The sequence below is a fragment of the Pelodiscus sinensis genome, chromosome 1 (assembly GCF_052426305.1).
Source record: "Pelodiscus sinensis isolate ZL-2025 chromosome 1, ASM5242630v1, whole genome shotgun sequence".
NCBI lineage: Eukaryota > Metazoa > Chordata > Testudines > Trionychidae > Pelodiscus > Pelodiscus sinensis.
The window spans coordinates 167,474,790-167,497,859 of NC_143052.1; the positions used below are offsets into that span (position 1 = coordinate 167,474,790).

At 49.6% G+C, this 23,070-nt stretch overlaps 1 long non-coding RNA gene across 1 annotated transcript; it reads left to right on the forward strand.

Annotated features, from left to right (window-relative positions):
* The first annotated feature begins 8,836 nt into the window (after positions 1–8,836).
* On the forward strand, positions 8,837–22,276 carry LOC142826906 (uncharacterized). Its single transcript, XR_012901163.2, has 3 exons — positions 8,837–8,955; positions 9,304–9,500; positions 20,234–22,276. It is a non-coding gene; the product is annotated as an uncharacterized LOC142826906 (long non-coding RNA).
* Positions 22,277–23,070: the final 794 nt, after the last annotated feature.

Consider the following 23,070-nt stretch of genomic DNA (forward strand, 5'->3'; position numbering starts at 1 on the left):
GTCCTAACCTCCATGAAATTATCTAGCTTCTCTTTAAAGAACCCAAGTGTGACTCTGTCTCCCTCTACTGATGGCTGAGCCCTAGATAGTGTCCAATGAGGTTGCAGTAGGAGTGAGTCTTTTACCTCTAGTGTCCCTTCAAGCAGCCACCTCAGTTTCAATCCCTGCTGCTGATTCCCCTGCTGGGTGAGCAGAGTGTCTCACCAGAAGAAGTTGGTTCAATGAAAGATACTTCACTCCCCTCAAGTCTCTAAGTCTTGAGCATTCAATGTATCTGAAGCAGAGTCATTCTGAGATGGTGGCTTCAGACCCTGGTTGAAAACCACTATGAAAAAAACCAACCCAAGCCAGCCCCAAACAGTCAACATCAGAGGATTTCTGTGAGGGAGTGCTTCTATGCAGAGCCACTAGACCAGCCTCAGAGAGTCCATGTCACTGCAGCAATTCTGTAGTTCACACAAGTAAAAGACCTCATGCAGGGGAGGGAGGGAGGCAGGGCTACCTCATTTTGCACTAATGTTGAGGCAGTTTTTAGAGCATTCCCCTCTTGTGAAGAATTCTATTGTGTGTGTGTCATCCAACGCTAAAAGTTGTGCCCCCCTCCTGTGCGTTGAGGCCACTCTGTGGTTCTGCTGTGGGTTTTTGTAGGGGGACTGGGAGCATGATCATGGAGAGGAATGAAGTTGACACAGGCATTGATGGAGTGTGGGACTTCTGGAGGAGATATGTGCTGCTGTGCTGCCACCTAGCGTCCATGTTCCATAAGACGCACCTTGAGAAAAGGGCAGGCTGTGGGGTACAGTGGTTTGGCCAGGCAACTGGGAGTAGAGAACAGCGGTTAGGGGGTCTGGTCCGGGCTCTGCTACTAGTTCAGTGTGACCTTGGGCAAGTCATTTCAGATAACACTTCCAAAGACCCCTAAGTCCAGATTTGGCCCATGAACCTTTCTGCTTCAACTGACATTGCTGCAAAATTGACCTAAAATACTTAGCTGCCTCCCAAAGGAGCTGAGTCTAAACTGTGTCAGAGTGCGTGGAGGTCCTTCAGGAAAGATGGCGCAGCAATGTGAAGTGCTGTGATTGAGATGACAGACCTATCCCAAGGTACTTCCACTGCTCATGTCATAAGTGGCTTCTTGCCGGCTTCCCCTGCTTATTGCAGGGGAGCCAGGAGCACAGTGGTATCAGATGCCAATGGGGCTATATGGTGTAGCCCACCTGGCAAAGTCAGAATCGATAACCTCTCCATTTTCACTGAACTAGAAAGACAGGTAAGTGGCCCTTGTGCCTGCAAAGGAAACTCTCCAGATGTGACCAAGTATAAATCGATACGGTGTTCTGGTCTGCAGGCTGCAGAAGTTTCCATTACTTCTCTAGGGGGCGGAAGAAAGGACGGATGAAGGCGGAACAATGCCAGGATGAAGCTAAAATCTGAGGTCATAATGCTACATCTACTCTGAATTCTTTCTTGGGACACCCCTTGGTGGTAGTGGGAGTGCAGCTGTCCCACTGCATCTAGCCTGTGGTGGCTGGCAGTGTCTTCTAGCCCAGCTCTCACCTGGGCACTACCAAAATGGGGAGTTTTAGGGGAGTGCTTGTTACAGACACAACCTTAAAGGATCCAACCACAGCACAAGATCCTTAGCACAGTGTGTGATAAGGATGTTAAATTTCGATTAATTGACTAATCGAATACTCGCCAGGCTCCATACGGCATTTTAAAGCAGCAGTGCCTCACAGCGCCCGAGGTCAGTGGGGAAGTCCCCAGCTGATCCTGGGCTCCACGCAGCACTTCTGCTCTGAAACACGGCATGCAGCCTGGGGAGACCCCATCTGGCCCCAGGCTCCGCACGGCGCTGCCACTTTGAAACACCCTCTCTTCTTTCCCTCCCCTTGCTGCCTGTTTCTGATAGAGACAGCAAGGGGGGGAAACAACTAGTTGACTACTGCGTTGACTATCCGATAAGCATTTGCTAATCTGATAGTTGACTACTTGATTAGTTGTTCACAACCCTAGTGTGTGATGCAGAAGTGCTGGTACACTCTGTGCTGGGTGATGGTTTCTCACCTTAAATGCCCCACACCTGAGGAAACCCACAGAAAAACGAATGCATCTGTTCTGTTTTGTCCATGACCCGTCTCTCTCCTTCTACTGTCAGTCCCCCCATCCTCTGCCCTCCTGAGTTGTACTCCACTGTCTGAGAGTCCTGGCAGGCAAGACAATTACAAGCCTTCAATGCCTGGGTTGGTTACAATCACAGTACTCTCAGTCTCCGCTTGTATGTCCGTTCCTTAGAGCCCTGATTTTTGTTTGTTTTGCTCAAGGCTGTTTTCTTTATGTTTTTTTTTTTTTTTTCCTTTTGCTCATTCTACAAAAATGAAACATAACTACAGGGATCCTGTTCACAGCATGAAGTAGCCAGCATCAGGCCCTGTGTGAAACTCCCAAACACGCTGAAACACCTTTGGTTCAATGTCAGCCTGGTGACAAGGGTTGGCTGGTGATTCTAGTGACCTCTGTAACTAGGCCATTATTATGGAATGACTGAGTAAAAAGAAGTGATTCTGGGAAGGAACATATCGAAGGGGGCCTGTATCCCAAGAATGGGGGCCAGGAACATGGAAAGAACAATTAATTATTGAAAATACTACTTGTAACTAGGAGAGATACTTGCCAACACTGAGTACCAGCCTTATAAATCTGGACTGCAGATACTGTATATACCGACTGTAATTTTTGTGTCGATCTTGATCGGGGTGGGCAAAAGGGCCTTGGTGGGCTGTATCTGACCCACGAAGGCCCTACTGCTCCACCACCCCCAGGCCAATTAGGACCTGGGGGCAAGGGAGCGCTGGAAACCTTCTCCAGGTTGCCCCCGCCCTGTGAGCAGTGCGTGGCACTTGAAAATGCTATGTGCTCCTGGCAGGGTGGGAGGAAGCTTTACGTGCTGTCCCACCTGCCAACCTTAATTGGCCTGGAGGTGGGGGAGCTCACAAAGTCTCCTCTCGCCCTTCCAGGAGCACACATTGTTATGAAGCACCACGCGTAGCTCGCAGGGTGGGGACAGAGCGGAGAAGGCTTTGGGTGCTCTCCCGCTCCTCAGGCTCTGGGCACCTTGGAGGAACTTGGGGTGGGGGCAGGGCTGGCCGGAGGCATGGGTGATCTGGGCAGCTGACCAGGGTGCCAACTGATGGGGGGGCGCCTGACGGCAGCTGTAAGGGGCGCACAGCTGCGCACCTGGCTCGCACAGCGCCAGCCCTCCTGCATCTCTGTGGCGCCAGCCAGCAACGCCCTTCCCCCCACGGCCACGGCACCCTACATGGCCTGGTACGTGCACCAGCAGCAACGGCTGGGCTGGACTGGGCCGTGCTAGAGCCGTGCGCTCCGGGGGCGGGCCCCGGCCTGTGTTCCAGCAGCCGTAGCCGGGCCGTGCATGCGCCATGAACCCCAAGGGCGGGCCTGCGCACCATAGGGGGGCGGGCCCACTCCCCACAGGTGGGCCCGTGCATGTGCCGTGCGCCCGGGGGCGGTGCCGCATGCCCGTGCCCGGGGTGCCAGAATGCCTCGGGCTGGCCCTGGGTGGGGGCAAAGGCACTCCCTCACCCCAAGACCAATCGTTGTCTGGGGGTGGGGAAACATCTTGTGCCCCCCCCTTCTGCTTGATGCCCCACCCCTTCCTGTGCGGCCCAGGGCCACTTAAAAAATGTTAGAAGTGGTCCCTGGCAAAAAATTATTGCCCACCCCTGATCTTGATGCTGGGTGCTCTTTCTGCTCAGTTTATAATGTCAAACTATCCCCAGACACCCACTTGGCATGGGCTACGAAGACTTCACTGGCATCAGTGTGGGGTGGGTGCAGTACTCAAGAGTTAGGCAGCTCTTCCCAAATGTGTATCACTAAATGATGTGCCCCAGACTACCACTGTCCTGTCCACGGCATGTGTAGTACAGGGAAACTATTTCAGGGCTGTCTGGTGGTAAAGTCAGGCACCTCCATTACTTTGGGCCAGACACTCTGATGTAGCTCAGTGGAAGTTAATGGCCCCTCACCAGGGAGGAGCTCCTGAGCTGCCCCAGCCACCATGGCTGCCACCGCTGCCATCCCAGGAGCCATGCCTGCTGCCGCAGCAGCCCAGGAGCGCACCCATAGCCCTAAACGCCCCACGAGTAGCCCCCGCCGCAGCCTCAGCGACACCACAAGGCGTGGAGAGCGCTGGACTGGGTCAGAGCTGGTAAGCAGCCCACAGAGGACCCTGTACAGTGGGGGAAGAGGTAGGAAGGAGCCCAGGGCGGACCTCTGGGAGGTCGCGTGTTCCAGCAGGCCTCCCCGCTGCCCAGGCAGTGAACACTTTCACCACCATCAGGGCCCTGGGTTGGGACCCGGTGGAGTGGGAGGACCTGGGTCCCCCTACCTCCCCACCCAACCACAATTCAGCCTCCAAGACTTGGAGAGAGGCTTACCTAGGAACCAGGCCTGAAAGCTGCCTATGCCCTTGGAAAGGGCTGGAAACTTTGGGACTAGGCCAAGGGGCCGTATTTGTCCCTAAGCCAGGGCGAGTCCGCGCTAGAACCGGGGCTCACCCCTCGACAGTGTGACTTAATTTGGGTTTGTTTCATGTTAATAAATGTCCTAAAGCATGGGGGGTTGCTGAATGTAAGCCTGGGTGGCTTATTTCTGTTGAGGGCAAAGGTGCAGGGCACCTTGGCCAGCAGAGGACAGAACAGAAAATGCCGATTTGTAGGCTCCCCGGTGCCACTGCAATACCATCGCTAAATGACAATAGCACAGAGGGATGTTGTGCGACTTTATTAGCTAATGTTTAAGTGCTTTGAGATCGGAGACTGGAAGGTGCTAGGAGAATGTGGAGCCAGGTAACAATGTTCATGAATTCCCCAAGGGGCCGGGGAGAGGGAGGGGAGAGGAGGAGGGCTGAGCAAAGCCTGCTAGACGCAGGAAGAGCTGTCTGCTAGCTGTCCCCATGCTGCAGGAGCCTGCTGTGTCGAGAGCTCCCATGTGCTGAGCTACGAGCATGCCAGGATGTCGGCAGAGGCTTAGCCCTGTGCCCTCAGCTCTCCTCTGAGAGCAGCATATGGCTCAGGTCGGCTCTGTGAAGGCTTGTGGGGGTGACTGTTAACATCTCATGAGCACTGCTGGGGTGTTCCCCTTGCCACGCCAGACAGTGCTGTCTGATTGCTGCCAGATTCATGCTGGGGAGCCGACTGAGCGTGCTAAGATGCACACACAGTCTGTGCAGCGCACCACGGAGAGGCTGCTTCAGCAGCTGAGTACTTGATGAGATGTGTCAGCCGAGAGAGGGTCCGGGGGAACAAGACACCCCCCTGGGGCAGGAGACAAGCGACACCAAGCAGCCCTCGGCCCGTCAGCAGCAGGGAGATGCAGACTTTTACAAAGTCAGGCCCATGGCCCAGACATACCAAACCAACAAAAGCATTCTGGGCGTGCTAGCGCCGCTGTGATGCCAGGGACTGGTGCCTTCCTGGCATGTGCTGGCGGGGATGGGGGGGGAGCTGATATGTGGAGAGACAAGGTGAATGATGCCTGGATCAAAGCTCAGAAGGAGAGGGGGTGTGCTGGTCAGAGAAGGATGGGCCCTGGGGACTCTCCTGGGAAGCTCAAAACTCAGAGCTAGACTGAGAGCAGAGCATGGAGTCAGAAATCTAGGGGAGCTCCTCAGTGCACAGAGCCACCTGGAGCCCCCACAGGACTGGCAGGGGTAAGTGCTGAGCACTGGCTAGCTGTGAAATCCTAAGACACTCTGAATACAGCACTTTCCAGGGGCACCAGCTGTTGCTTTAACATTTTGTATTTAGTGGGCCCAGGACCGTAGGATGCATCTTTCCTTGTCCCCTAACCCAGATCTACATAGCAGCTTACCTGCTGCTGACAACTAAACTGAGCACTGTAAGGAGGGTCTGGCTGGCTCCTATAGTGATAGAAATGTAGCCGTGTTAGTCTGGGGTAGCTGAAGCAAAATGCAGGACAATGTAGCACTTTAAAGACTAACAAGATGGTTTATTAGATGATGAGCTTTCGTGGGCCAGACCCACTTCCTCAGATCAAATAATGGAAGAAAATAGTCACAACCATATATACCAAAGGATACAATTTAAAAAAATGAACACATATGAAAAGGACAAATCACATTTCAGAACAGGAGGGGGATGCGGGGGGGGGGGGGGGAGGGGGGGAACTATCTTACCCATTACCAAGATAGCTTCCCCAATTATCACCTCTAATACCATTAACTCACAAACATCCCACTCTCCCCACCTCTAATATCATCAATTCACAAACACTTACCTTCCTTCCTCCCCCTCCCCCCCCGCATCCCCCTCCTGTTCTGCAATGTGATTTGTCCTTTTCATATGTGTTCATTTTTTTTTAATTGTATCCTTTGGTATATATGGTTGTGACTATTTTCTTCCACTATTTGATCTGAGGAAGTGGGTCTGGCCCACGAAAGCTCATCACCTAATAAACCATCTTGTTAGTCTTTAAAGTGCTACATAGTCCTGCATTTTGCTTTGGCTGGCTCCTGTGAGTGTTTCTCTTACCAGCCTCTGCCTCTCTGTAAGCTGCCTTGATCTGAACAACCTTGCTGTGGCTGGAAGTAGTCTTGCCAGACTTTCCCAAGCCTATGCCAGCCATACTCCCTCTTCTCCTGGGCTATGTCTACACTGGCGGCTTCTTGCGCAAGAACTCTTGCGCAAGAAAACGTCCACACTGCCATGTGCGAGCTGTGCTTTTGCGCAAGAGCTCCCATGGCCGTGTGGACGCTTTCTTGCACAAGAAAGCTCCAGTGGCCATTTTAGCCGTAGGGCTTTCTTGCACAAGAAATCCCTGCTGAGCGTCCACACTGCCCTCTTGTGCAAAAGCTCCTGCACTAGAGGGCTTATACCTGTTAAAAAAGAGCATAGCTCTTGCACAAGAAGCCCTCTCTTACCTCGCCGTACTGTACATTTCCTTGCGCAAGAGCGGGCGGGCAGTGTAGATGCTCTGCAGATTCTTGTGCAAGAACGGCCGTACTTGCGCAATAAGCTGCCAGTGTAGACATAGCCCTGCACTTTGTGTGCACCCCTTCTTTGCCAGCCTCTCCCAAGCCCTTAGCAAAAGCAGGCTTTGTCTCTTGCTTGCCCAGTGTGAGGGGGTGGCTGCCCGCACTGGTCTAGCAAGGGTTAAACCCAACCCTGAGAGAGGGCTGAGATTGTGGAGCCCACACCTGTGGCAGGTAGCAGCCAATTTAGGCTCAGCTGGGGCTGTATATATAAGAGCTTCTGGTGTGGCAGAGAGGATATTCTTGGTCTAGCTGTGGAGCAGGAAGAGCCTGGCTGCAGGTAGGCTAGTGAGGGCACCTGTGGCAGAGCAGTTCTGGGGAAGGGCAGGCAGGGAGTCTGGACAGGCAAACTCCCAGGATGGAAGGCCTGAGGGTACTAGGGCTACAGGGAGGTAGCCAGGGCAGCAGAAGGCAGCAGCTCCACCCCCCTTGCCAATGATGAGTGGCCATTTCAGACTGTAGTTTGTCCCTGAGGTTAGAGCCTAGATGGAGACTGGCAGTGGGTCACTGGGACGGCTGGGGTTCCCTGGGAGGGGAGGACCAGAGTTGAGGCGCACTGCTGCAGGGTAGTACTGGGAGGAAAGGGCACGGTGGGCAGGAAGGGATATGAGGCCTGAACCATTCAGAGGACAGGTAACTGACAGAGAGACACCAGCCAGAAGAAGGCGCTCTGAGGCTTAAGAGCTGATTCCCAAGGAGACCTGCAGGAGGCGCTGTAGCGGTGGGTCCCAATGCCTTACAGCCACACTCAGTTGTTCGAAGTAGTGAAGGGAATCCTAGTCTGCCTGGAGCTTGTTTTGAAGGAGCACCACCACTGAGGGGCTGCTGCTTGAAATTCCTCTGCCTAATCAGAGACAGGAGGCAAGGGCTAAGTTCGGAGCACCTGGCCAGAAAAGTCATTCTGCAGTGTGATGGCTTTTGAAAATGTTAATGGCATACTCCCCCCAAAAGCCATGCCTTGGCCCCACCCCCATGTGACACTGGCCCACGCCCATCTTTCACATCCCTGTACAAACCCAGCTCTGGTTTCTGCCTATAAACAGGCACTCAATAGCTACTTGAGCATCAACAAGCTCCTGACACTTTGGGCTTTGACCGCTCTAACAAAGTGTCGTTAGCAGGGTTCATTCGTATTTGTAAAGTGCTTTTGTAACCCACTCACTAGTGTGGTTCACTGACCAATGCAGTGGCTCTTAGACCACTTACAGCAACAGATAAGAACAAGAGACCTCTGCAGCCTGGGCTGAGAGCTAGCTGCTTTTTAGTTCAAATGGTAGAGGCTCCTACACTGAAATCCAGAGGTCCCAGGTTCAAATTCACCCAGTGGTGGTTACACTTTCAGATCAATAGATGAGCGATGTATACTTTTTATAATGGGATTGCTCCCACTCTAACTGTGCAGAAGATTTTTCATACCAACCTTGTTTTTTACTTGCTGCCAGTGTTGAAAATTTCACCCTTTTGATGCTCTGCAGCTGATGTTTGGGGGGAAACAGTCCTGATCATGCTGCATAATGGGATAAAATGGTTCAAAGGAATCTTACTCTGAAAACTGGGACCAGTTACCCGGGGGTGCAGTCTGGCAAGAGAAATGGCAGAAACTCCATTGTCTGGCACACCCAGTCCTACATGGGCAAACACATTGTTGGAAACAGTCTGCTATTAGCAGAGGGGAATCTGCTAGATTTGACCTAGTTTTGTTGTGTGGTTGTTTTTTTTTTCTTTCTCATCTCTGATTCTACTGTTTAATACTCTGCTATTAGGTTCAGTAATTCAAGGGGTTTAAACATAAAAGGATAAGTCATAAAAGAAAACACGTCCTTTCCATGCATCCCCAACAGGAAGAGAAAAGACAAACTCGCATGACAGAAGCGCTCAAGGTATTTTAGATGTGCTGAAATGGTGTTTAAAGAGGCTGCTGGAAACAGCAGGGTTTCTAGATGACAGTGCAGTGCCATCTGCTGGGTAACTTATGGTAAAAGTAAAAAAATGTTGTCAGATAGGGGGACCCTGAAACAGCAGTGTAAGGACTGGGGACACCTTGCTACCTCTTGACAATGACGAATGGTTCTGTCGCACAAGGCTCCTAGCTCAAGCCATATCACTTATTTGTGTGAGTGGCCACTTACTTTGATCTCACCAAACACACATCACAGCATGATTTCCCTGCCTCTCACTGGGAGCATCTTCTCTTCTTTATTTTCATCTTGATTATTTTCTCTTTTCAGGTCAGTTTATTCCCAGTGAAAGGCTGACAGCCCTGGAGATTGACAGCATCTGTTTACAGAGAGCAGGTGCAGCGTGCCCGCGCCATCGGTGTAAACTTCCCAAGGCAACCACACCAATGTACCTCAACCTGACTCCCAGGGCCAGAGAAGAGTTTGGTCTTCATGGTGCATTTGACCCCCCTGAGTCTGTCAATAAGGTGAGGTGTCTGATTAGTATCAGTTAGGGTTGGTGGTTCATGTGCCGTGGAAACCTTGTACTTTGGACCGAGCCCCAAAATGCATTTCTACTAGCCCACTTCATGGTGGCAACTTAAGCGCTCTACCTGGCTGAACTGCATGTTACCTGGTTATCTAGAGCCAGCGAGTGCCAGATCTTATTCCCAGTCCCCTGAGCCATCCAGCTCTAGAAGTGGAAGTAGGTCTGAAGTAAAATCTTGAAAGTGACTGTGTCTGAACATAGAGGAAGCTCGGATCCAGGTCTCTGCTTTACAGATCATCGCCCATTTCTAGTCAGAAATGTGGCTTTATCTAGTATTTAAAATTGCCCAAGTACAGTAAAACTCCATTGGTCCGGCATCCAATGCTCCGGCACTCCTGATGGTCCGGCACCATCGGGAACCCGGAAGTGCTCCGGGCAGCTGGACAATTGGGGCTGCTCTGCGCCCAGCTTCCCCGATTCAGCCACTGCTGAAACTGACCAGTGGCTGAATCGGGGAAGCCGGGGGCAGAGCAGCTGGGGTGCTGCTGGGATGGTCCCGTAGCGCTGTCCCTCGGGGCTGAGGGACCAACCCGGCAGCACCCCAGCTGCTCTGCCCCCGGCTTCCCCGATTCAGCTGCTGCTGAAACTGACCAGCAGCGGCTGAATCAGGGACGCCTGGGACGGAGCCGGACTATTGGAAGGGGGGGCTATGAGGAGTCTGGGCATCCCCCCCACCTCACTCCAGACTCCTCATAGCCCCCCCTTCTGATAGTCCGGCATATCTGATAATCTGGCACCCCCTGGGTCCTAAAGGTGCCAGATTATCGGAAGTTTACTGTACTTGGTTGTTGTTTGGGTTTGGTGTCTCGCTTCCCCCCTCCCCCATGCTAGGGGGCAGGTCTGTCATAGCTTTGGTGGTCTCCACCCACTGAACTGGATTGTCCCATCAGATGGGCTGATTGGTGGATTGCCCAGCCCCATCCAGGCTCCCATTCTAAGACACTTGTAGCCCTTGGTTTGCAGTGCAATGGACAAACTCACCTAGGGAAAGGGGGGATAACTAATCTCATTTCTCATTGTGTTGCTTTTCCCTGTATTCTGTTCTTAATCTCTTCCTCCTTGAAGTGCCATCTACTCGGACTGGTCTGGTCTCAATCTTCTTTCTGTATAAACTCCAAAATGTTCCTGTCCCAGGAGAAATGTCTCCCTAGGGCTACTCTACAGTGAAAGGAAGGTCAAAACTGAAAGAGCAAGACAGGATGAGATAAGCAAATTCTGAGCTAGCCCCTGAGGGCTTGCATCAACCACACCAAAAATGGGAAAGAATGGTTCCGCGTCAACATATATCATCGTTCCTTTTCATCTCCAGCTCCTCGAATGAGACTCTTGTCCTCAGTTGAAAAAAAAAAAGGAGTGACTTTGACCTCTGCTAGTCACAGGGATGTGGGAATTTCTGCCATTGACTCATACAAAACTGCCTGATGTGTTCCCTCATTTTCCAATAGAGGGCGATTAATGAAGGAACCTGTGGTTTAAAAACGACATACTTCTTGGGTCTTTCCTTACTTGCATCGGTGTCCTTGTTAAGTTGCTCTCCAGGCAACAGACTACAGACAATTCTAATCCACCCTGTGCACCTAATGGGGGTGGGGAGGATGCAGTGCTGGGCCTCTAGTGGCACTGTCTGCACAAATGGACTCGCTTATAAATGAATTTATAAGTTGAAATTGGCCTATAATGAGAGAGAGATTGAGCAAAAATGACTGGTAGCTGCAGACCACTTAGGAATCTGAGATCTCAGTACATTAAGCAAAGCCAGAGGGAAACGCTAGGTAATGCAAGCAAGGCAGTCAGGCAGTGAAATGTGCTCATTGCTGACTAGGAGGAACTAATACATGGGCGTCTACAGGTGTGACCTGCTCCATTCTCTTCTCTGATGGAGTTGTGGCCTGTGATGCCCGTATCAGAGCACCTAGTGCCCCATCCTGAGCAGAGTGGATCCCTGTCGTGCTCTTCACTTTTTCTTCTTGACGTCCATTACTGATAATTTGGCAATTTACTAGTACAGGCTGAACCTCACTAATCTAGCACCCTTGGAACCTGACTAGTGCCGAACCAGAAAATTTGCCAGACCATGGGAGGTCAATATTGTTTAGCAGCATTCCCGACACTTCTGTTGCTTACTGAGCTCTTAGAAGAGCTAAGGTAAATTAGAGCTAAATAACAGCTCAGCAAGCTGAGAGCCAGGACTGATAGCAGTAAACAAACTTCATGGGACTAAAGGAAACTTGGCCACACCCTTGATAAATGGACATCCAGCTAACTAAAGTCATGCCAGACTACAGAAGTTCCTGGATCAGAAAGTGCTGGACTAGAGAGGTTCAACCTGTAATTTATATTTTCAAAACAACTGCTATAGCATTCAGTTTTCTAAAAACAGAACAATCTCACTAGCCCAGTGCTGCAGTCAAACTGCTCTCAGCAGCTCCCGCATCCCCTTGGTGGCCTGTGCAATAAAGACAATGCAAAGGAGGATAAGCATGTCAATAAGGAAACACATCATTGGGCTGGGTATATAAAACAAGCTATCATGAATGATTTAAAATGAGGCCAACTGCCAGCTCAGTGCCCTTTAAAGTACACAGGCTCAAATTTATCCTATGAAGTCTGGAATCACGGAAGGATCTGATTTCATCCATCCTGTTAAACTATGATGTCTATTGTGATAGATTAAGATTGGGAGCCCGCTGTGCTAGGCACTGTTGACGCACACTGAGAGGCAGTCTTTGCCCCCAAACAGCTTGCCATCTAAATAGACCCAGAGTGGGAGAAAAGGCAGTGCTGTTGTCCCCACTTTGCAGCTGGATAATTGAGGCGCAGACGGATGAGAAGACTTGGCCAAGGTCATGCAGCAGGGCTATGGGGAAAATGAGAATTGGAACCAGATGTCCCAGTCTAACACCTTAACCCTAAAACCATCCTTCTTCTCAGTGAGACACGAATGTGTTTTGAGAGGCCATACAAAAAACCAAGGCTGGGCCCTGGCTCTTCCTAGCGTGCCATAGGAAAGTAAGCTGCCCTCCTTGCACACGCAAAGCTGATTATCTGCGTTGGGCTACTGGCCCTTTGATGCCTTGTGCAGTCAGGCTTCGTGTTGCTCTTCCTCTCACTATTCAGAGTTGATTAGCATATTCACGCTGCTTACTGTCATGTGCAGCTATAAAATATGCTCTCAGACAATTGGTCGGGGAGATTCCGGAGACAATTAATACAGAGGAGAAAAAACTGCATCGGCGTGAAGCATTTCAGCTTCACTATTCAGCTGACATAGCTCAAAGCTAAAAGGTTTTCAAATATCTTCTGTAAGCAGAGAGGAAGAATCACGTGCAGTGGAAGAGAAATATTGGAAAAGAGAGAGGGGTATGAAAACTCATTGCTACAGCATCAGCCAGCGAAAAGCAACACCCATTGAGAGTCTGGTGCCATTTCCACTGGGACCAAGCCAGAGAGGTACCAAGTACCCACAATTTCCATTGATTTCAGAAGGAACATCCATGGAGGTTTCGCAGAATGCTGGGCCCATCAGAAGGCAACGAACGGCAAACCTCTCGTTCACTTGGCTGGGACCAGCGTCAAGTCCGGAGCAAGAGACTTTCATCACCAGCGTCCCACCTGATTCCAGCTGCTAGGTTATGGCATAAAGAAAAAGGGAACATTTGTGATTAGCTACTATGTAAACCCATGTAGGTTGGCCACCAGAAACTATTCTCTGGATCCTGTTGAACTTTGTGGGATGGATAAAATGGGCCTGAATGACAATGTCTTGATTTTACAGTGCCCCAAATCTGACTACTGGGCTTCTGAGGAACCATGACACATCCAGATTTGTCCACTGCTCAGTACTACTGATCAGAGTATACTCCCCTTGGCATATGCTCCAGCGGAGTAGGATGAGGGATGTCTGTCAGGGATCCAGAGTAGCCGAATAATAAGGAATGGTAGGCTACTGCTTAGCTGGGGAAATGGCATACGTTCTGCTTTGTGCTGGAAGGCATGTGAAGCGTTAGGGCCTGAGGTATTGAGCACTAATGTTTCCTGCTGAACTCAATGAGAGCAGTAGCTCAGGCCCTTTGCATAGCTGGCCAGTCACTTTGTAGCTCTCCCTGTATCCAGACTCTGCTTCCGGGTTGTTACTGACACAGCCCTTACCTCGGAAACCACAGGTCCCCCTGCACCACAGCACGACATAAAAAGAACAAAGGGGAAATAAATGTTAAAAATGTAACTTTTTTGGCGTGTCATCCTTCCTCCCCACTGTCTGAGCGGTAGGAAGTCCCAGTAGGAAGTATTGCCCCATGGAGTGATGCTGGAGCAGATTTCTTCTCTTGTCCTCTGGCTTGCAGTGGAGGCATTAAGCGATAGCTGCCTAGATTATCCCCACAATGCACTGCCACCATGCTGTCTGAGCGGAGCTATAAGCGTGAGCTTGACAGTTGTGGGGCACAAAAGCTACTGCATGGATGCAGAATAAATGGTTTCTTCTGACCAGTTAATCTGAGTGAGTGAGGCTCTAACCTCTGACAAAATTGCATTGTTGAGGGACTTGGGCCTAAAAGTGCAAGAGCCCAGTTTTCCCCACCTGGGATGTGAATGACCCCATAGGTACTGACTCTGTGGGTGTGCTGGGACTGGACCACCCATGGTAAAAATAATGGGTACTCAGCAGCCCTGTGGATCAGATCTCACCCCTGGTGTTTTCCACTCAGTGTACAGATGTGGTCTCCTCATCCCAAAAAAGATATTTTGGCCTTGGAAAGGGTTCAGAAAAGGGCAACTAAAATGATGAGGGGTTTGGAACGGGTTCCATATGAGGAGAGGTTAAAGCGACTGGGACTTTTCAGTTTAGAAAAGAGGAGACTGAGGGGGGATATGATAGAGGTCTATAAAATCATGAGTGGTGTGGAGAGGGCCGATAAAGAAAAGTTATTTATTAGTTCCCATAATAGAAGAACTAGAGGACACCAAATGAAATTAATGGGGAGCAGGTTTAAAACTAATAAAAGAAAGTTCTTCTTCACACAGCGTGTCGTCAGCCTGTGGAACTCCTTGCCAGAGGAGGCTGTGAAGGCTAGGACTATAACAGAGTTTAAAGAGAAGCTAGATAATTTCATAGAGGTTAGGTCCATAAAAGACTATTAGCCAGGGGATAGAAATGGTGTCCCTGGCCTCTGTGTGTCAGAGGCTGGAGAAGGATGGCTGGAGACAAATCTCTTGATTATTGTCATCAGTCCATCCCTTCTGGGGTACCTGGTGCTGGCCACTGTCAGCAGACAGGCTACTGGGCTAGATGGACCTTTGGTCTGACCCAGTACGGCCGTTCTTATGTTCTTATGTTCACCCACTGCAATCAGCTATTCAGCATTGTGCAGGAGATGCTAAGGGGTTTGAGGGAGGCATGGGGGGCAGGAAGAGGTGGGGAAGTGATAGGAGGCTTGGGAGAAGGGGTGGAATCTGGGCAGGAGCAGAAAGAGTCTGGATGGGGCAAGGGCTTGGGGAAAGGGAGAGTGTAGGGGCGGGGCTTGGGGCAGAATAAAGGCAGGAAGTAGTGGGGCAAGGGTGGGGCATGGTCTAGGGCACAGTGGGGATCAAGCGCCCCTGGGAACAGAGGAAGTCCATGCCTATGAATGACCCCTGGGAATAGCTCATATCCTGTAGAATTAGGGGGAGGGTCAGTCCCTGGAGTTGGCTTTGGGGCTATGCTTCCTTGCCTCTCAGCATATGCAGATCAAGTGGTGGCCAGATGTCTTGCTTGACATGTCTGTACAGCAATTCATTTCCATGCTCTGTTCTCTGCTAAGTGACTGTCCTGCCATCCACATGGAAGAGCAGCTGTCCCCACTTGCTGCTTTTGACAGTTTAGGTTCAGCTAATTGCTTGCCCTCCGAGAACACTGTCTGCCTTGCTCTCAGTTAATCTCACAATGTGTGTTGGCCAATTCCCAGGGTTTGTCAGGCCAGGGCTGCAGAAGACTGCACGATGTCAGAAAGTCATAGATTCTAAGGCCGGAAGGGCCCACTGCGATCATCTAGTGTGCCTGCCTGTATTAGGGTGACCAAACGGTAAATGCGAACAATCAGGATGCGGTGGGATAGTAGGTGCCTATATAAGACAAAGCCCCAGATTGGGACTGTCCCTATAAAATTGAGACAGCGGGTCACCCAGTCCTGTATAGCACAGGCCATAGAACTTCCGCAACACAATTCCTGCTTGAGCTACAGCACAGAAAACACCCTGCGCTGCTCACTGGATGTAGCTGGAGAAGGATAATCAGAGAAAAGCATCCATTTAAAATGGCCTACTTCCAGCGGTGGGTGTGGAGCAGCAGCTGGGAGCGATCTCTTCCGTAGAACAAAGGGCTATACAGTAGTCAGCCCTTGGCTTATGTAGTATCCACTCTCTCCCTACACTCATGGCTGTCGTTTTTTAATCACTGGACAAAACCCAACCAGATGTTTGCTGTAAAGCAGAGCCAGGCTGAGCGGCCAAATGTGTTATCAGTTTCCTTCCACTTCCGCCGCCTCCTCCGCAACAGCTGGACAAGTGGGATCCTGTGGTGTAAAGAAGCTTTTTCCAGCAAGGACTTCATTGGTGGCCACCTTGCAGGATTTCAGAATCCCAGTGGCTTTAGGGTGATTTAGACTAGCAGAGGCGCTGGTCTGATGTTAGTAGCTACTGAACTTTTCCTTCGAGAATATGTTCAAGCGTGTAACACATTGTTCCCTTTAGTTTCCATATAGAAACGGTGGGCCTGATTCTCCTCTTCTTACAACCATGGATGTAAGCAACTTTCCTAGACTCAGTGTAGCTAAACGGCCGTAAGGCAAAGAAAAATGAGGCATCGTGTTTCTCCAAGAGGGAACAGGCTCTGCCACTGACTGACTTCATGACTGTGGCTTCAGCCTCCCTTTCTCTTTCTGCAAAATGGGTCCAATCCTTGCCAGTGTCTCAGGAGCATGTTGTGGGAAGTTCATGGTTGCGAACACTTCAGAGTGCCTCACATGACAGGTATCATATAAGCAAAGTGTGCACTGGAATTTGGCAGACCTGGGTAGGGTCAGAGCTTTGCACTGAAGGTCAGCTCCTCAGCTGCTGCAGTCACATGAGGGAGACTAGGAAGAGCTGGTATGGGGGTTAAATTTATTCTAGTCAGATTTTGTTCTTGTCTTCAAGTTCACTGGATGTAATGCTGGTGAAAGAGCTACTAGTATGGAGTCCTCTCTCTGTACAGTGATGGTGCCGCTCTGGTGAAAGCTTCCTCTGCAATGCCTTACACCTCAGCCCTATTTTGAAGGGCATGTCTAGATGTCAAAAGGGCAGTTCACGTTCCAGAGCCCATTCATTTCTGTGAGCTTGTTAAGTGGAGGTTAAAAACCCCTGTACTAGACCCCTGAAATACTTAGGAGAAGAAAATCAGTGGGGGCATTTTTTATGATACTGGCACTTATCCAGCAGGAGCTGGGCTGAGACTTGCAAATTGTTTCCCAAATATGGTTACGTTTGAAACGAGCCAGCTGGAACAGCTGCCTAGGGGTGAAAGGCCAAGTTTGTGCAATGATTTTATCCATTCTCTGGCTAGAATCACATGAATATAGTTGTAAATACAGACTCTCCCTGGACTCCAGAATTCGGGTTCTAAAATCTCCCTTTCTCACAGCAGCTGGCCTCCACGTCCAGTTTGACTTAGCATGAAAACAGACAGGCTCTGCAAAATATTTCTTACACTCCATGAATGTATAAATCTTCCATCAGTTCTGCTTGAGCCAAAGTGTTAATGTGCCAGCTGCCTAATAAGCTCTTTCTGCGTTAAGATCCATGGAGAGACACCCACACACAAGCCACCAGATAAACTGAAAGCGTGTGACAGAAAGAAAAATAGAACTCATTGTTTTTTGCCCCAAAGCTCAGGTCTCTAGCTGGGGAATTTCGATTAGCTGAACTATTACCTGGGCTCAATTCTGTTCTCCTTGTAGCCCTCCAGCCACTGAAACACGAGCAGCTCCAATTTCTTCTGCTACAGATCAGTGGTCAGGAGGTAGACATGGCCCCATCCCTGCTTTATTCTCCTATTTGCCTTTGACGTAGTTTAGGATAAGCAGAAAAACACACAAGGAATGTGTAGTCTGTCCCAGCTGGGAAGACTAAACCATTAGCCCCATAGGGGAGAGGGAAATTTGAGGCAGCATCCAAGTCCTCATCATAGAAATAAAGAAGATATATTATGGGACATTTCTACCATCTGAGCCAGAGCCGTGATGCAGGTGAACACAGGGCATGCTTGTGGGGATGGGTATGAAGATGATGTAAACCTCGTCTTTGTTCCCCCATCTCCTGGGTTAGCTCTGTACTAGCCCAGTGCCCCTGCATACATTAGAGCAACCTGAGAGGCTACACTAGTGGTAAACTAGAAGACACTACTAGTACTGGACAGGGGCAGGGTGGGAGGAGACTGCGTGCTCCCCTCACCCCCAAGCCCCGATTAGACGGGGAGTGGGAGGAAGCATGAAGTCTCCTCCTGCCCTGCAAGGGGCTCGGCACTTAGAGTCACCGGCCAGCTGCTGCTCAGCTGATGGATGACTCTAAGTATGGCGCCCCCTTGTAGGGCTGGGGCAGACTTCACATTCCCCCCCCCCCCACCTCCCAGCCCCTGAGTGACCTGGGGAGCATATGAAGTCTCCTCCCACTGCCAGGGAGGCAGGTGCCTAGCGGGTACCACCAGCTGTTCTCTCTGGGGGAGGGGCTGGGGCAAAGACTTCATGAGCTCTACCACCCACAGACCAATCAGGGTCAGCTAGCAACCCAGAATTGTAGATGTGCAGATGCTGCAGAAGGGAAGAAACATTCTGCCCCCAAGTATTGGTGAGCAAAGGGAATATATGGCTACAGCGAGGCCTCCATTTGCATGGTTCCCACCCAAAATTCCACCTGTGACACCTTGTGTATCACCCTAATTCTACACCAACCCAAAAATATAGGGGATACTAAATATGAACTGAAAAGGGGAGCAAAGAAGAAAAGGTTTCTATCTTAGGCTACATCTAGACTGGCATGATTTTCTGCAAATGTTTTTAACTGAAAAGTTTTTCCGTTAAAAGCATTTGCGGAAAAGAGTATCTAGATTGGCATGGACGCTTTTCTGCAAAAACACTTTTTGCAGAAAAGCATCCGTGCCAATCTAGACGTGGTTTTGCGCAAGAAAGCCCCAATCGTCATTTTCGCCATCGGGGCTTTTTTGCGCAAAACAATATCGCGTTGTCTACACTGGCCCTCTTGCACAAAAGCATTTGCACAAGAGGGCTTTTGCCCGAATGGGAACAGCACAGCATTTCCGCAAGAACACTGACAATCTTACATGAGATCATCAGTGTTCTTGAGGAAATTCAAGCGGCCAGTGTAGATAGCTGGCAAGTTTTTCCGCAAAAGCAAAACTTGCCAGCCTAGATGCAGCCTTATAGTAAGAAGCCTATTTATAGTGGCAAAAGCTTTGTTCAAGGTTCTCTGGGCTAGTGATTCTCCTCAACTGAAAATGCTGTGGGGAGGACTCCTGCTGTTCTCTGTGGAAGCTGCAGCAGACATCAGCAGAGCTGGTGAGGCACCTTCTATTCCATAAATAAAGCTGAGATGACTCTAGGTAGCACAGCGGTTAGGACCTCAGGGTGGAACCAGGCATCATTTGTCAAGGGAGGGAAGACAGGGCAAGTGCATTTTAGGATTATGCTGTGCACTGACTCCAAAGTGTGAGTGGGATGTAGTGGATGGGGGGGGGGAGAGGGGAGAAACATTTGACTGTTGGCAGGGTTGGCAACAGACTTCGCAGGGCCTTGGGCAGTGTGAGGTGTGGGGCTCAGCTCCAGGGCACCTGGAAAGGATGGGGCTAGTAGCAGCCAGCCCTCTGCACCTCCTGGATCTCACTGTGCAGAGATCCAGCAGCAATTTAAAGGGCCCAGGGCTTCAGCTGCTGCCACTGTTAGCAGAGTTGGTGGCCCAGAGCCTTAAATCACTGGGCCCTGGGGTAACTGCCTCCTTTGCCTCCCTGTCAGTAGCCCTGACTATTGGATGTTTATATTGGTGGGTGGGAAGATAGTTAATAGACTAGTGCCAAAATGACTGGGCGGGGGTGGAATGCTTTATTACTCTTAGCTATGGTGTTGCTGTATTTTCTCAAGTTGATGCTGTGCTCCCTTTTCCCCCAGATAACCTCATCGCCACAAGGCCCAGCACCTTCTGCGTGGTGTGGTGGTGTCCATTAATTTTAAGAGGGCCCTCTGGCTGTTTGAACCCAACCCTGGTTGCTGCTGACCACACCCAGAAGAAGGGTTACATACAAAAAGCATAGCTGTTTGTCTAATGACCAATGTTTGCTTTCCTGGAATGCTCTCACAGCCTAGCATGAGAATAAGGAACCTTTGGGCTATGAGAGACATTTTTAATACAGGGGGAGTAGAGGGTGAATGGAGAACATAGCATGATAGTTACTCAGCTACTATACTAGGTCCTATGGTTTAGAGATGCTTAGATATGTGAGCAATTTCTGCATTTCCCCAAACACAGGCTGGAGAGAGTACAGAGTGCAGGAAAATCTCCTGCTAGGTTAGATGGTTTACAGATAAGCCTGTGGTCCCAATTACTTCTCATCCTTCTTGCCAACCCAGTGTTTTCTTCTTTTTCTTTCAGAGAAGGCCTGAATTAAATGCAGCGATTACCGTGTTCCGCCCCTGGGAATGGCAGATTTACTGTGAGGAAACTGCACAAGCAATAAATGGTAAAGGAATTTCCTAACCAAACCACACAGCATCCAAACAGCAATAAAATGATTCTGTTCTGCATTGTCACGGCCAGACGAAGACGATACGGAAGCCTAGGAGAACAGATGTTCATAAGGAAACTTTTATTTTACTTTTGAGGGAGAGGGGGAGTGCAATTTCTTCACAGGTGTTATGGGGCTTTGCACAAATGTAACAGTAGCAACCATCAAGCCTTGGAGACTGAAATCTTTGTTCATTGTTAATCATTGGTGTACACCGTGTTTTACCAGAGACAAAGGGAAAAGCACTCTTTTCTCCAAATGAGCTTACAATCCACATAGGCAGGGGCCAGGAGATGACAATGCAAGACTCCCTCAGCTCTGCTTGGCTCTGCTCAAGAGGAGCCACCTCTAAAGAGAAGTCTTCCTGGCTCATTTAGAGCCCCGCAAAAACTAACTCCAGTGGTGATAGATGGTTGCATTGCAGAGACACTTGCGCACTGGACCTGCATTAAGTCACCTCCTCCACAACACTTTTCCACACTCACCAAAGGCCATCCAATGGTAACAATTTTCACACACTAGTGTCTGTATTTGGAGTAACAGATTGTGAGGCAGAAGGCAAAGTAGAGAATTAACTGCTTTAATAGAAGCTTAATTCACACAAGCAGAGTAAAGAGTGGTAGTGCACTTTAAATAGAAGTTTTACTGTTTTAGGGGAAGCCCCTCCACTAATACTATAGCCAGGGCATCAAGTTACAAGCATTCCACCATAAAAAGCAAACATATTGATTAAATGTACCCTGCAGTCAGGGTCCATGCCTCAGAAATGTCTGTTTAATGGATGTCACATGGACCAGAGCTACACCATGAGCTGAATGCAAAGGTGCTATCTGTTGTTGCTAATCTCAGGCTATGCAGAGGAGAATTTTGTTTCCAAGCAGGATGTATAATCAGTTTGGGTCTCGAAAAAAAGCCATATAGTGTGTCCATGGACATTCAGTGCTATGGACCCATCCTGCCAAGCATATTGTTGTTGTTATAAAAGAGCCCTGAGGTTCTCTGATGCATAAAACTTTCAAGCAAGCCTGAGTTGTTTTAAATCTTTCCATGAGAATCAAGTAAAATCTCCCATTTCCAAATTTCATCTGTTTTAGTTTGTATTCTTATTCCCCATGCTGGCTCTTCAAGTGTAGAAGGTAGGGGCCCGCAGGAGATTTTAAAGTACTCTGCCCCTAAAGGCTTCTGCTTAAAAAACCCTCAAGGTCACAGATTCAGTTGGGAATTTCTTTCTGTGGGGCACCCTCAAGCTTTTACCCTCCCCCTGGAGAGAGCTTGGAAACAAACTGTAATTTTCCTAATAGCTGACCTAGCAGTTTTAGGCATATGCACACAGACCCTCCTGCCTGCTAGGACACAGGAATCAGACCATAGTCTTTAAAAGGTGATTTTTTTTTAACAAACCAAAGACAACATATTTGGTAAAGCATTACTTGGCAGCTAGATATTACAGAGCAACTGAAAAGAGGCAAGATAAAAAACAGAGAATTGCTTTCAAGGAATTCAGTTTAAAAGTTACAGCATATGGGAGGGGGAGTAGTACATAGGCTCAGCACAGAGAAGTCCAACAAACCCAAAAGTAAAGAAAATAACTTGATCATGTCTAAATCAGTATTCCCTGTTCTACTCACATATCCGTTTTTCCAAGATTTAGTCCTTTGCTAGGCATGGATGTCACTGGAGATTCCATGCCTTGCTGCCTCACTTAGTTCATCTATCTCAGCTTTCATCTGGTCACACAAAGACTGCAACAGAAAGGCCCTGCTTCCATTTAAAAAACCTACACTCTGTTTTCATTGATTCTCCCGGCTTCCTGCCAACACTCCCTGGAGACTCTAGGACCCCACTGTCTGTGGGTTTAACCCTTGCAGGCAATTTAGTTAGCTGAATGGTTGAGATGGTTGAGATGTTCAGAAAAGGGTTGTACCTCTCTCATTCATCATAGTTTGCTATTGTGGATTAATTCTAACTTGAAATATAAGATAAAACGTGTGTGTATCTGTGTGCGCATGTGTGTATGTGTGTGTGCGCGCGCTCACACGTATGCCTTTCCATACTGAACCAGTATTGGCTCTAGTTCTGGTTTGTTTGGAAGGCTCCTATATAGTGAGATCATAGATTACAGAAACTCCTATAGGCTCCTCTCTGTGTACTTACACAATGTTTTACCTTATTTATATAAGCTGAAAGTCTCTCCTTAAGTAGATGCTGTGATGTTGGCAGACTAGTCGACAGCTCATGCCAAGGTCTCAGTGGGACACTGACAGACACAGAACTGGAATCTGTCTGGCTCATTTATGGGATAATACACCATTGATAGAATAATGTGGGTGGGAGGAGGAGGTGGAGCACCAAAAGTCAATTGTGGCCCTCTCTCAGGCCAGTGTGCTTCCCACAGGGAGTTGGGGTTGGATAAGTTGCTTGCCCAGTGCTCTGGGGCCCAGAGCCCTGAGACTGCAGGTGAAGCAGCTGCATCACGCAGGAGCTGTGGGCACTTAAGCTGTGGCACACCAGGATTGGGGCCTTGCTCCTCCAGCCCTAGCCAAGCAGGGCTGGGGTCATGGGCCACCGTGGGCATGCTTTTGGCTCCAATGGGGGGCCTAGAAGAGGGGACACAAGGGGAAGAGCCAGGGGCTAGCCTCCCCAGGCAGGTCACTGGTTGCCCATGCATATCCCCAGGTCTCGGAGTATGAGGAGCTAGTAATTT